At 36.8% G+C, this 15,232-nt stretch overlaps 2 protein-coding genes and 1 pseudogene across 4 annotated transcripts in view; all 3 read right to left on the bottom strand.

The window, feature by feature from the left end:
• The window catches only part of LOC127420300 (zinc finger protein 431-like), a 380,032-nt gene that overhangs the window by 189,488 nt on the left and 175,312 nt on the right, over positions 1–15,232 (bottom strand). Inside the window, exon 1 of one of the 2 annotated variants that reach the window (XM_051662487.1) lies at positions 6,441–6,576. The exons of the other annotated variant lie outside the window; for it this stretch is intronic. The gene's annotated coding sequence lies outside the window, so the exon portion shown is untranslated. Of the gene's footprint in view, positions 1–6,440; positions 6,577–15,232 lie in introns of those variants that run through there. 2 annotated transcript variants of the gene reach the window in all.
• The window catches only part of LOC127420298 (zinc finger protein 493-like), a 259,674-nt pseudogene that overhangs the window by 143,956 nt on the left and 100,486 nt on the right, over positions 1–15,232 (bottom strand).
• The window catches only part of LOC127420297 (zinc finger protein 208-like), a 264,845-nt gene that overhangs the window by 8,367 nt on the left and 241,246 nt on the right, over positions 1–15,232 (bottom strand). The window lies entirely within an intron of this gene.

Consider the following 15,232-nt stretch of genomic DNA (forward strand, 5'->3'; position numbering starts at 1 on the left):
ATTAGCCTGTGTTAATCGTGACGACAAGGTATAAATCCTTGAAAGCCAATTTATTGTACGTGAAGCATTACTCGCACCGTTATGGATTGGTCTTAATGGCATACCTGCATGGATCCAATAATGCAAACACATCTGCGTCATGACACTTCCAGGAGTGCCAACACAAATATCTCGTATCATGCACCTGTTATCGATAAGTGCAAGGAGAACAAATGAATGGCCACTCTGCGATTAATTTAATCGCGGTAGCCATCCGTTCATTTATTAAAGTTGCTTTTCCACATCATTCAAATAGACAGCAGTCATAGAATTAGCCCACAATACAAAAAAACATATCATTTCTGTGCACAAAGATGTTTTAAATGAAAAATAAATACACAATACTAGGAGAAAAGCTTCAGTGTGCTTTATTGAAACACTAACAGCCCAATTCTATAAAATTAATGTTTAGCTCACTTTTGAAAAAATGCCGGCAAAATTCCCTGTATGAAATTAAATAAATTACCAAATGAATAAAGCATTAAATTAAACAAATAATTTACCAAATGAAAAAATAATATTGTTAGGTCTATATAATTGTCTTTTCTTTACACAAACGTAAATTAGCCTTACCCAGTTCTGTAGATGAATAAAGTCGGCTGAATGACATTCTCAGAATGTTCTACACTTTTTTCAAGACTCACTTTCACTTTCAGAAAACTAGCTTTTGAACATTTTAAAACGTTTAAATATTTTAAATCTAACCCTCTTTACCTCGTATCGTGTTTGCTGAGCTTCTTCAGAAAATGTAAACTGCATTATGATGCAAAAATTAAATTTAGATGACAATCAAGTTCAGGTGGTCGTTAAATGTTGCTGGACAAATATGCAGGAAATAATGCAGTTGTGATGGCAATGCTTTAGATTAGATGATTGTTTAAAATAGCCTATTGAATATGAGGAATATATCATATGTAAACCCTGATATTACACCGCATCAGTTTTTCTTTTATGGCTGTGCACACCGCATATACACATCGATAGATGATCCTTATACTAAGACCGAAAGTTTCCCCCACTACTTGGTGCAGGTTGCCAGCTTGAACAGGGCCATGGCAATTCGCTTTCGGGTCGGAACCGGTGGCAACCTGCGATAGGCGCAACATCAGGACCAATATTACAGTCCCATCAGAAGGGCAACTGTTCACTTTTGATTGCAATTCCTCGTCTTCTGATTGCATTTATTTGTGAAATTAAAATGACAGTAAGCTGGCTAATTTCAATGAATTGTCTCAATACTCTCCTCATTTTACCAAAACTTCGGGGGGAAAATTAGGGACATCTGGGAGGCGAAAGGTACACAATTAGCGATATACACACATTTCTGTATGGAAACGGCTTAAGGGCAGATTTATTTTGCGATTTGTCAACTTATGTAACAAAGTGTTTTTTTAAGCATGACGTCATCATGTAAACCATTTTTATCGCTAAAAGGCCATTTGAATGGAAACAGGCAGAAGACGGCAAATTTCGCAAATTTTTTTTTTTTACACATTTTCACTTTGTCGATAACAAAACAGCGTGAAAAGTGGATGGAAACTAGATTATTGACAAACTTTGTATTTTAATACATTGGAACGCTGTTTTAAAATGGCATAATTTTAAAATACATTAAATTATGTTAAAGCGTTCATGAAATGCTCTTTATATAGTTTTATTATCTTCCGTCAGGTCCACCGATAACGTTTATTGCATTAAAACATTTTTCACCCTCTCTCTAGTCTGACATTGATCAAGTTTTGTGTTCCCTCGCAATAAATGTACCATGATTTTACTACAGTATCCATATTTTAACCATGATATTCAAAGTGTCACCATAGACTAATAATAAATGAAAACTGTGGTTAATTTTATGTTATTATGGTTTGACCACAAATACCATAGTTTAACTGTGGTTACTGTAGTAGTTTAATCACGGTATTTGAAGTAAAACCATAGTAACCACAAGATTAACCATGATAAATCTATAATAAAATAAAAACATACAATAGAAAAATCACGGCTTTACTATAGTAGTTACCATGACAGTGTAATGTTTTTGTTTTTTGGTCTGAAACATGGTTTTACTATAGTAATATTGTAGTAAACATGACTGAGGTGGGCCATGTTTGTTTTAGTTTCTTTGGGACCAAAACCATGTTTTAATATAGATTATCCATGGTTAATCTTGTGATTACTTTGATTTAATTACAAATACAATGGTTAAACTACCACAGTAATCATAGTTAAACTATAGTTATTGTAGTAAATCCATAATAATCACAAAATTATGTTTTTTAAAGCACTGTATTCGTTTTCCTGTAGTATTATAGTTTCACTACGAATATCATGGTTAAATATGGTTACTGTAGTAAAATCATGGTAAATTTATTGCGATGGAAAGTAAAACTATTTCAGAAAACAAATTCCCCCTGAAGAGGCTCCGAAGTTTTTTGTTTGTTTCTCCTGAAACTGAATATTTTAAAGAGTCACAAAACCGCCACAAACGACGATAATAATCTTCTATTACGATCATTAAAACGCCAAAGACAGAAAAACACAAACATAAACTCACAAATGAAGTTAAACACATTCAAACACTTACAGACAAATTCTTCTTCTTCTTGTGTTTAATGGCGCTTTTCTGTCTCCTACTGGACTGGAGTGTGCACGCGTTTGAGAAAACTCATTTTGGGTTTTATTGTTCAGTTCTGGTGACTTTGGGAGCTGATTTCTCAACACTGTTTTCTTGTATTATTGTGTAGCATTAATGTAAATACAAATTGTTTTATACAGATTGATACTATACATTTATAACTGCATTTATTAAAGGCATTGTTACAATTGCCAAAATATATTTTTTTATTTTTTTTATTATTATTATAAATAAAAAATAGTTACTGTTTGGTTGATGCTGAACTCTATATTTTAATGGCATAAAAATGGCATAATATTAAAACAATAAGAAGTTATGTTCAAAGTAATTATTGTAGTTTTGTTGCAGTCTTCTCTGTAATCTCCTCTTCACCATGCTTCTCCCATTCTGATTTTGTCCCATAACAAATATAAAAAATAAAAAATAGAGAATTTTCTTTATTTAATAACATTTGTATAATTTTTTTGTCACTATTTCCTTAACCCTACGAGGCATATTACATGTGTAGCACCCTATTCCATAGGATTATGCGGAATGGGCCCTGGGTTCTTTAAAAGTGGGATCTCTCCAAATAAAGTTATTTGAATGTATTACTGTATGTATGTTAATAAATAAACCTTTGTTTCTGTGTATGTATGTCTAATTAACTCTGTTTCAATTCCCTATAATATGAAATATCCACAACAACAGGACAGTATAAAGTAGAAAATACAAAATCTTCTTTAATTTGAAAAAGAAATATGAAATGCAATCATTAAATGTTCTTTAAGTTATTAAAAATTATCTTCTTTCACTTTAAATACTCACAAAAGACACTTGTCTCTTAAACCTTTAGTAAAACGCACAAAATTACTCTTCAAAAAAACTTTACAGGTGAAAACTGCAAAACGGTTCGCTTTCACATTTAAATCATTAGAAATCAGACCTCAGTTGAGGTGTAAATTGGAATCAAATCTTTTCAATAGGGAAAAAGTATAACGTTAAACATCCGAAAATCACTCAGATGTAATAAAACTCTTGGTAAACCCTTGTTAACTTTTTTAGATATGAGGCGCCTTTTGATTAAACTTGAATATCACAGTTCACTTTAAACACGAACAAAACCCCCTTTTTAAAGATGCAATATGTAAAAATTTTCATGTAATATTTGCCTTTTTTTTGCCATGTGTGAACGGCTTGTAACACAACTTAAAAAATGAACCCTTCCCAGACTTCCTAGGTTGCCTATTAAAGCCTGTAGACTGATTTTCATGGGAAGGGAGCGGGTCGGTTTTGCTGGTTAAATCCAAAGGATGTGACGTTTATGCTCGCTCCCGAGAGCCTTGCCTCAGACAGTAGCGTCTCTTCCGCTATTCAACAGCGACAACAAACTGCAACACTAGGTAACGTTATCTTAGAGATGGAATCCAGCAAATGTCTGGCTCCCAGCACAACACCGACTCCTACACAAACTCCGAGTAAGCCAAAAACACAAAAAAACATTTATCTACTGAATCCCGTCTGGCTAAGTGGAAACGTGATCATGGTCGAGCGAAAACTAGAGTGAACATCGGCAGGGCATTTGATTCCTGGAGGGACCTTCATTTGGTTTTGGGGATCAAAACTGACCCTGAATTGGCGTTCTTCTTATTGGACAGGTAAGCTCACATAACTGTAAAGCATGTGAAATATAGTGCCATAATGATTGATCTGTGTCATTTTAGCTAACTTGATCTTGCCTGCTAACGCTGACGAATTGCAAGCTACCTTGCTTCATAACTTTCAAATAAAAGGTGTAACGATTCGATTATAAAACGATTCTCGATTCATCACGATGCATAAATAATATTGCTTCTCCATCAAAACACACTGAATCCTATTACTTCAAATGATTATATTATTATTTTTGTTTAAGCATTTTAAATCATTTAATAGTATTTAATTATTATTTAAAATTAATCTATGCCATCCTATTCATTTTAATTTTTAACCACAACTGGAAGCTGCTGGTCCAGGATGAGAGATATATCTGCTTCTATGAGAGTGCAGCTGTCAGCTTCTCCTCTCCTCTCCTCACCTGCACAGGTGATAGTAAAGCGGTTTAAATTGCGCAGTTGTTGCTTCAGAAATGTATCAAGCGTCTCACAGTATGCACTGTTCCATCTGTTTGCTCTGTGAGTAGAAGATCGCACGACCCTGTCGCAAAAGCTATGATTGATTTCAAACCTTTATCATCAGGTGTGCACACTGTCCTAACAAGCGAGTGACCGGCAATAATTAAATGAAAACATTACCAACATCTCACGAACCGCTGCCTCGTCATTATTTTCTTCTGTGTTTCCCCATCGTTGTGTGCAAATCAGTGCAATAATGGGTGCGAGCTCGTCTTTTATGTTGTTTGTTGGCATGTTATCACGAATAAACTCTCCCGTTGCTATGTGCGTGTGTTTGTGAAAGAATTTTGGGATTGTAGTTTCATTCGGGCACAAAAGGTCATGTGTTTGATACAGCTGGTCTGCAAACAGTCGTGTTTGTGCACTTGACTTTAGTGTATGCACTTAACTCGCGTCATTGTTTCTACATCTGTCTTTGGAGTGTGCCCAGTGTTGCCAACTAGTTTCAAAGGAAAGTAGCTAAAGCCTGCTCGAAAAGTCGCTAAATGTCACTAGATGACGTCATACGCTAATTAGCATATTTGTGACGTCATCGCGTCTCATTTGAATTTTGCATAGTGTCCGCTTCTCTGTGCTTACCGTACATACTGTAATACCCTATTAATTCCCTATATCTATCAATCACTCAGAGAGAAAGTTAGAAGCAACAGAAACTTATCTTTTCTCTCACACAGCGCTCAGCCATAACAAACCACTATGTGCATATTTACAAAAAAAAAAAACTATGTGCATGTTTACAAAAAACAATACAGATTCGTGACTGGTCCTTAACAACGCTGTTTGCACATGCGCAGCTCATTCACGTCTATGTCAGCTGCCATGCGGACAACTGATTGTGCTGCTCCATCTTCTCATCTCTCTCTCTCTCTCTCTCAGTCTCACTGAACAGAGTAGACGTAGAGAGAGGTGTGCCTCCGAGTCCGGGCAGGAAAGCAAGACCACGTGCTCGCGGGGCAGTACTGGTGACTTTCTTCAACGGATGGTAGCTAAGGTTTGTCCAAAAAGTCGCTAGATTTGTCGCTAGGCGCTTTTTTGAATAAAAGTCGCTAAAGAGGTGTGAAAAAGTCGCTAAGTTGGCAACACTGCACGCGCCACTGCTCTGCCATGATTTAAACTGAACTCAGAATCGATTCTGATTCTTTTGAGAATCGATTCAGAATCGTTTGAGTATGAATCGCGATGCATCGCTGAAACGATCTTTCCCCCGCCTCTACTATATCCACACTTTGTTTTAGCCCTGTTCCAGCACTGGAGAATCAAATATAATATACAGTCTCAAAGTTTGTAGTAAAACAATCATAACTGTCTAATTTGAATTGTGCTACCTCATCTGTCAGCATGATGCCGGTGGATCACGTTCAGTCTCTTTTTACGTTACGTCATTGTTTTGCTCGATGCTCGCTCGCGTCCCTATGGAGCGTGTGCGCGAGCACGAGCAACAGGTAGCTGGCTGCAGTTCACTTAACGGCCACAGGTGTCATTAATAACAAGGGTTTCTGAATCTTACATAATGCACCTTTAAAAGAAAATAAAACGTGGCAGGCCTGAATCGCTGCTTGTGGGCGTGAACAACTGCCGCTTCACTCAATAAGCACATCAAACAACATGTCTACCTCTCTGCACAAAGTTCGGGTCGCTCCTCCATGCATCGCTCCCGAGGCGAGTGAATAATCAGTCTGATTGGCGATGGACATCGGATCAGCAGAGGTGCCAGAGGAACCACAAAGCGTCTCCGGTAGCTCTGGGTGATATCTGGGTTGTCCCTGCATCTCCTGCGATGTAAATATCGTTAATATAACGTCTAAAAATTCAATACATTGACGTTTACCACAACAGTGAACTTAACCGTCTCTCTCACCAATGTTTTCCCTCGGATCCGTCTCGTTTAAAAACAGCCGAGAATACAAAGACCTCGAAGCTCTGACTGGAACTTTCTATCACCTCACGCTTCATTGACACTTCACCAATTCTTAAACAGTTCTCTTCTGGACAACTTACAAGAACGGCATGACTTTTACCCTGTTAAACACACTGCAACTCTGTTTCACCGCAGCCGTCTCGCCTCTGGTCTCCCTCGGATTTGCACACACTTTGCCCCGCCCCCATCACACCATTCAACCAATCCTGGACTTCAGAAGCAGGTAAGTATATTAAACAATACACATATGAAATATCATAAAATGAGATCATATTAATGAAATAAATGAACTTTTCTTTCTCTTTACCCCAAATAACTTTTATTTTACACATGCCATCCCATTTGCCTCATCCATTGTTTTTAGATTACTCCCACATTTATACCATTCCTCAAGCTTTCTTGTATAAATAGTGTAACATGCAAAAGGAAATTGCCAAAAATGTCTACCTGCCTTAAAAAGGTGTAAATGATTACTCCTGCTGACCTGAGACATGTAATATTATAGTAATACTGTATATTTCCACTTCCATAAATCATTTTTTACCATCTATTACTAGACTAAGTTTACTATCACAGTATATATAGCGCTTTATTACTCTATTGGTTTTTATAAGGTTATAAAGGATGTATTAAGTTTATAAAAATTCGTAATTTTGCTCATTCATTCAGGAAATGTTAAGCCTAAAATATGCATAAATCTTTGACATTACTTGTGTCACATAATTGAGTCATAAACAATTAAGCTTAAGTACACAAGGCCAATGTAACACTCATTCCACCTAGTCTGTATAATTGTAATGGTCATATGTGATAACTTTACAGTAAATGGAAAAAAATTGACAATGTAAATATATACAGTACTGTGCAAAAATTTTAGGCACTTGTGAAAAAAGTTGCGTAGTGAGGGTGTCTTCAAAAACAATGTCATAAATAATTTTCATTTATCAATTAACATCATACAAAGTTCAGTAAGCTTAAAAAAGCTAAATCAGTATAAATCAATATGACACAGTTTTTCTTGGTTGTTGGCAGATAGGATGTTTCAAGCTTCTTGGAGAATTCGCCACAGTTCTTCTATCTATTTCGGCTGTCTCAGCTGCTTCTGTCTCTTCATGTAATCTCAGACTGACACGATGTTCAGTGGGGGGCTCTGTGGGGGCCATGACATCTGTTGCAGGGCTCCCTGTTCTTCTATTCTATTCTATTTGCAAAAGGAATGTTTAGAAGTCTAAAATGTATTTTTCCTATTGACACACTAAAGCCGAAGATATAAATAACCATCTTAAGACAAACATTGTTGTGAAACATCTTATGTTCCTAAGACTTCTGCACGGTACTTCTGTGGACATTCATGAAGGAAAAAGCAGATTGCAACTTGAACAAACAGCATGATAATGACATTTTATACTTTTCTTTGCTCATATGGTATATTAATATGCATAAACAATTATATGTAATTTAAATACATTATTTTTACACACACTGCCTTGGAAAAAGCTATCCATCAGTTCTTTTGGATAAGTCTCTATCAACTTTGCACATGATGGAGCAATATTAGCCCAATCCTCCTTGCATAATTGCTCAAACTGTACCAAGTTAGTGGGGGATCGGCCATGGACAGCAATTTCGAGGCCTCTCCAAAGATGTTCAATAGGGTTGAGGTCAGGACTCTGACTGGGCCACTCAAGGACATACATTTTCTTCATTTTAAGCCACTCCAGTGTTGCTCTGGCTTTGGGTCATTGTCCTGCTGAAATACAAACTTCCCAATTTTACACTTTCTGGCAGAGGAACGAAGGTTCTTATCCAAACTCTCTGTGTCTTTTGCAGCATTAATAATCCCATCAGTCTTCACAAGACTGCCAGTCCCTGCTGTTGAAAAGCACCCCATAACATGATGCTGCTACCAGCGTGTTTCACTGTGGGGATGGGGTATTATTCATGTGCAGTGTTGACTTTGCACCACACAATACCGTTAAGTGTTTAAGCCAAAAAGTTTCACTTTAGTCTCATCAGATCACAAGGCCTTCAGCACATATTTGAAGTATCCAAGTGACGTACTGCAAAGTCTTTACGGGAAAGCATGGGCTTTTTTGCCTGCCAAGGCTTCTTCCTAGCCACTCTGACATACAATTGTTTTGAGATTGTTGAGCCATGGACATCATTTTCAGTCACAACCAGTAATTAACCTAGTAATTACGAAGGGTATGAACACTAAAAAATAAAATAAAAGTTTAGTTTTACATGACATTTTTTCAATTGCATGAGGTTTTGGACATTTTTTTAATTTTGGCATACTGTAACAGCTGGGGAAACGTCAAACTTTAATATTTTCTAAACTTGAAATCTGACACCAAATATTTTGAAAACTGCACTGGGAGCGGAGTACTTTTTCAATGCACTGTATATTAGAACTCATCACTGACACATTTTTCTTTGAAATTTTAAGGGAAGCCTGCTCCCTGTAAAGGATTCAAAAGAATACAATTCCGGGTTCAATACAAGTTAAGCTCAATCGATCACATTTGTGGCATAATGTTACATTCATTTTGACTCATCCCTCCTTTTCTTTAAAAAAAAGCCCACAAAAAAAAAAAATCACTTGAAATGGAAGTGATAGGGCCAACCCGTAAACGTTAAAATACTCACTGTTTCAAAAGTACAGCCACAAGATGTAAATAATACGCTTGATAAAGTTGCTTACTAACCTTTTTTGTGTACAGTTCTGTCCAATTTTACACCGGCGTAATGCCATAAACCCTAAAACGACCGCAAAAACAATGTTTTAAACAACTCCACATCTCAAATAATACAAAACAATTAAAAAAAGTACTTTTCTAAAATTATAAGCTTCACATTTTTCTGAAAATTGTGCCCATTCATTTTGATTGCAAATGCCTCTCTGTAACCGCAACTTTTGCCTTTTTTTTTTAAGAAAAGGAGGGATGAGACAAAATGGTTTTATTGTAATCAACATTATGTCACAAATGCTTTCGATTGAGCTATAACTTGTATTGATCCTGGAATATTCACATCGCCAATTCAAAGTTTGCATGTAGAAGCAAATGAACTTTCTCTGGAGAACAGACGCCTCAACTAGCCCTACAGTATACAACAAAGCTGAAGACCAACAAAGAAAACCCAGCCTACCATCCTGTTTTCTCAACCCCTTTGTCAAGCCTATACGAACAAAAACCAAGACATATCTGTCCTTTTGGACTACGGATCAAACCACATTTACTAAATCTCAAAGTAGATCTGAGCATACTGGATCAGACACATTTCAGTACAGTTCCCCCCTGGAACTTTAAAAAACCAAAAATAATCTTAGACTTAACAAGAAACAAAAAATCTGAAACCCACCCAAATTACTTTCAACAACAACTCCTTTTCATTAGAGAAATATTCCCATCACATATCCCTATATATACAGATGGATCAAAATCTGAGGATCATGTATCATCTGCATTTGTGATCAACCATAAAAAGGAATATCCATCCCCAATCACAGATCAATTTTTACAGCAGAGGCAAATGCTATTGTCTTAGCACTGGACTTCATAAAGACTATGCAGCAGAGAAACTTTCTGATAATTTCAGATTCAAAATCATGTCTTCAGGCAATGTCATCTTTAAAAAATGATCACCCAATGCTTGAAAAGATTCTATGCAAGCTGCTGGATTTGGAGGCCCAAAATTTCAATAGCTGCTTCTGCTGGGTACCTGGACACTGTGGAATCCCAGGAAATGAGGAAGCAGATACTGCTGCAAAAGAGGCCTTATCAGCGGATTTCAAAAAGTGTCCAATACCTCCCAGTGACTAAAAACAAATGGCAAACTGAGTGGGATCAATGCACCATGAACAAACTCCATGAAATCAGCCCTATTGTTGGCAAAAGAAGTTCCTCTCTGTTTTCAAATCGCTGGGACCAGATCATCTACACCCGCTGTTGAATAGGTCACTCCAGGATGACACACAAGTTTTTAATATTGGGAAAAGATTCACCAACATGTACCTTCTGCCAGAATCCATTATCCCTGAAACATGTTTTATTAGACTGTACTGGTCTTAACCCCGTGAGAAACCTTTTTTATTCAGTTAGCACTCTGGAAAGAAATTTTTAACAAAGTCAAACCGAATGCAATTTTAGAGTTTTTAGGAAAAATAGATTTTAAAAACCTTTTATAGAATTACACATTTCTCTCCAAGGAAATAGCCATAGAAGCTGGCACGGCATTAAAAACAAACAAACAAACAATCCTGGAATATTCCTTTAACGCAATTGCCATTGTTCAGAATAGAAAACTACACTCACTGCACTTTATTGGCAACACCTGCACACTTACATATTCATGTGATTATCTAATCAGCCAATCCTGTGGTAGCAGTGCAGTGCATAAAATCATGAAGATATGGGTCAGGAGCACTGACATATATATATATATATAACTGGATTGCTCATGATGTCACAACAGTGAAGCTACTGCGCCGCCATCTTTGTATTCCCTAACATTCTGTACTCCCTATGGGTCTTAATGGGAAATCATCAGTTTTTGGTGAGTCATTTTTACCCATCCAGTCACTTAAAAAAAAAAGTCTGCATAAACAGCATCACAATGCAATCTTCCTATACATGTAATTAGTTATTTATTTGGATTCTCATGGACATGCGAGCATATTATATTATTCTTTATCGCAGCATCATTTCCTTCAGCGGTGCACGTGTTATCTCAATAGAAACAAGTTTAAGAAACTGAGGTAAGATATCAGTAGACATTTTCAAACATATGATTTGCAGGCTTTAAAGTGTTTTTTCTGAATACGTTTATGCGGTGTAACTTGTTTACGTTGAACCATCATTGTGGTTATTTTCTTAGGCTAAATTAATATTAGTTATGTAGCTGATGTTAGCTTAGGAAAATAACCACAATGAATAACAATATAGCTCACCAAGTTAGCTTTTCTGGTCAAGTTGTTGATCTACTTACAGATCAACGCTGGTGATACCACTGATGAATATATTGTGGGCTCGCATTAATTCTCCATGTGTGATATGTACTTTTTGCAGTGTAGGCCTGAACACGGCCCAGCTCATGGGCATCATTTCTAAAGTGGTCAATTGGAATTCACGAGGAGCACATAGATATTGTGGAAATTAAACAAGTTAAGTTTGCAGTTTGGATTTCAATAATCATCCCATTGTATGTTCGTTAAAACCAGAATTGGTTTGCAGCAGGAGGAAAAAGCTGTATGAGGAGACAACTGTCAGCCTGGCTTCACTGAAGAGCTGTTTTAACAGGTAAGAGAATAGACAACAATAGCTGAGTAAAAAAGATTATACTCTGTTTTTATTTGCAATGTAGATACTTTTGCAATATGCGGTATAACAAAAGTCTCATAAAAGTACTGTTTCTGATAGTTATATCTTTTAATGTTAATAGAAAATTTGACCCAAAAATGTAAATTCTGTCATCAGCTTGACCTCATGTCCTTCCAAATCCATGTGACTTTCTTTTGCAGAACCCCAAATAAGGTATTTTGTATTCCATATAAGTAAATGGTGAGCAAAATAGCTTGTTTTGGTCATCAATGACTTTCGTTATATGGTCAAAAACATTCTTTAAAATATAATCTTTTGTGTTCCACAGAATGTCATACAGGTTTGGAAGGACATGAGGTTGAGTAAATGATGACTGTAATGTTTTGTCTGAAGCTCCTTGATTTCACCACTAGATGGCGATATTTCAACCCATATTACTTCTCCTTTGTTAAAAGGTTGTAATGCTCTCACCTGTGTTGAATCACTCATAATGATAAACCCTATTTAAGGCCTCACTGCCTTTTTGTTTTTGTTCAGTCCTGATGTTTGCCTAAGTGTTGCCATTCCTAAGGATTTTTGGGTTTGAGATTTTTTTTTTCCTGTCTGCTGTTTTGTTCTTGGATTATTTGTTTTTTGTTACCTTTCTTGTGGATTGTGGACATCTGGATTTATCTTTTGCATTGCCTCTCAAGGAGAGATGTTTGAGTTACCCTGGGGCACTTTCATCTAAAGTGATGCCCAAGACTATAGTTAATGTTTTGTTTTTCCCTCTGAAGTAAAGAGCAAAAGATAAAACTCAAGATTTTTGGGGTCTCATTGTTCCTTATTCCTCTGTATTTGATTTCAACCTGGTGGAGTGGTCAGCATCAAGGACACACACACTGTAGCCCTGAGTTCAATCCCCAGCTGGATCATAACAGATGACAATTTACATTTTGGGTGAACTATCCCTTTTAATGCATGTATAATACACTTATCTCTAATCTTTGTTACATATTTTTATATAAAAGATGATGATTTTAAAAATGTAACTTCTAGAGATGGGTTTGGCTCTTGCAGAGAGGGTTGCTGGAAGTAGGAACTGATCTTTATATGTTACTGTTGTTTTTGTTTTTCAGTACACGCTTTCCTAAGCTGTTTGGAGTGTGATGCAGCACATGTTTCCTTGGCAAGGAAGTGGAGCCTGGTGTTTGTGTAGCTTTGTGCAATGCACTGAGTATGAAGATATGGTTGTTGTATAGTACTAGGTTGAAAGTGTGCCTCAAGTTCCTTGAATGCAGAACCACCATGGAGTTCCAGAACCTTTGTGGAGACCCTGGATTTATATTTGGTGTCAAATTCAGAGATGGGCATTGTGTGTATGTGCTGATGAACACTGTCTGATGGTCTAATAAGTCCACCACGGGACTTCGTGTCGATCAGTGTGTGTCCAAGTTCATCTTGGGAAGAGCTCTCGACACTGAGTGCTGATAAACAGGCAGTGCACTGAATCATCATAGTTTTTTTTTTTTTTAACTACAGAGCCTGCTATATACCCCACCACAGCCTCTTTGAACATGGACAAGCTAGGAAGACTTGCAGTGATGTTTTTCTCTGTGTCTTTTGTTTCAGGCTGAACGTCACTTTGCCGAAATGCCAGCATATCAGAAAGTGTTGCCTCCAGTACCCCTGTGCTATCCAGTGGAGAACAGTTGCCACTAGCTCTGATGGCATGTCTTGCTGCCATTCTTTGGAAAGCTTAAGACTTAAATTGCCTTGCTGTGGGATTGTTGTTAAAATCCATTATCAGATTTGTCCCCACATATCTTCATGTTTGTCTTATTGTTCAGTTTAAAAGTCTGTTTTTGTGTACTCTGAAGCTTCTGTTATTGAACATATGTATGTTTTCATTGAGTGTGCATAAATGTCAAACCTCTTTCTGATTATGATTTAGTGGATCAGGGGTTTGTTGAAATATTGATTTATTAATTGGCCAGTGATTAAATGCTCACAAGCTGGTATGTAAATATTCCAAAAATGAATGTTAATGCATGGGATAATTCCATTAAGGTAAATTCATGTATATACTGCATATGAACCTGTGTGTATACTACATTTTTATATTTTGTTTTTCTGGGTTTATTCTGAAGATGTACTGTCTAGTTACAATATCAACACAAAGCTAGTCGTTTTTATTAATCACTGATCTCCGTGATTATAACTTTTTTTTAAACTCTATGAAGGCAGAGAAATGTTGCATCCTGTAACAATCTGCTTATGTTGCTATTGGATACTTTTGCTTAAAAAAATGGGTAATTTATACACTTTGTTGTAATTTTACTGTTGATTATGATCGTTATGCCCACTCTACATGGGGATAATGACTCATTTGTGCATAATAGGTACATAGTCTGTATAAATTACAACCTGTGGGCACTTTTACCACATCCTTTAGTGAACGTTGTTTCGCAGCTAAAACCAGGACATTGGGTTATCTTATAAGTTTTGTCCATTGGTGGTTGATGCCCTCGGTCAGTAGGGAATAGTAAAGTGGCTGCTAGAGCACTTCCGGTGGCTTCACCTACTGCTGGCAGTTTAGAATTCTATGAGAAATCCAGTTATTATATATATATATATATATATATATATATATATATAGATCAGTGGTCAGGAGTTTCAGTTAATGTTCACATCAACCATCAGAATGGGGAAAAATGTGATCTCAGTGATTTGGAGCATGGCATGATTTTTGGTGCCAGATGGGCTGGTTTGAGTGTTTCTGTAACTGCTGATCTCCTGGGATTTTCACACACAACAGTCTCTAGAATTTACTCCTAATGGTGCCAAAAACATCTAGTGAGTGGCAGTTCTTGGGTTGGAAATGACTTTTTGATGAGAGAGGTCAACAGAGAATGGCCAGACTGGTTCGAACTGACAAAGTCTACATTAACGCAGATAACCACCTTGTACAATTGTGGTGGGGAGAATATAATTCCAGAATGCTATTCTGAGATGCAGGTTGGCGCTGTTTTGGCAGCACGAGGAGGACCTACACAATATTAGGCAGGTGGTTTTAATGTTGTGGCTGATCGGTGTATATCGTTATCTGTCTTAGCTGACAAACAGCGGTTCCCTGTCTACCACTGAGGGCGATTTAAAATAGCGTGCTAATAAAATGTGACGTCAT

Source organism: Myxocyprinus asiaticus, chromosome 29 (assembly GCF_019703515.2).
Source record: "Myxocyprinus asiaticus isolate MX2 ecotype Aquarium Trade chromosome 29, UBuf_Myxa_2, whole genome shotgun sequence".
NCBI lineage: Eukaryota > Metazoa > Chordata > Actinopteri > Cypriniformes > Catostomidae > Myxocyprinus > Myxocyprinus asiaticus.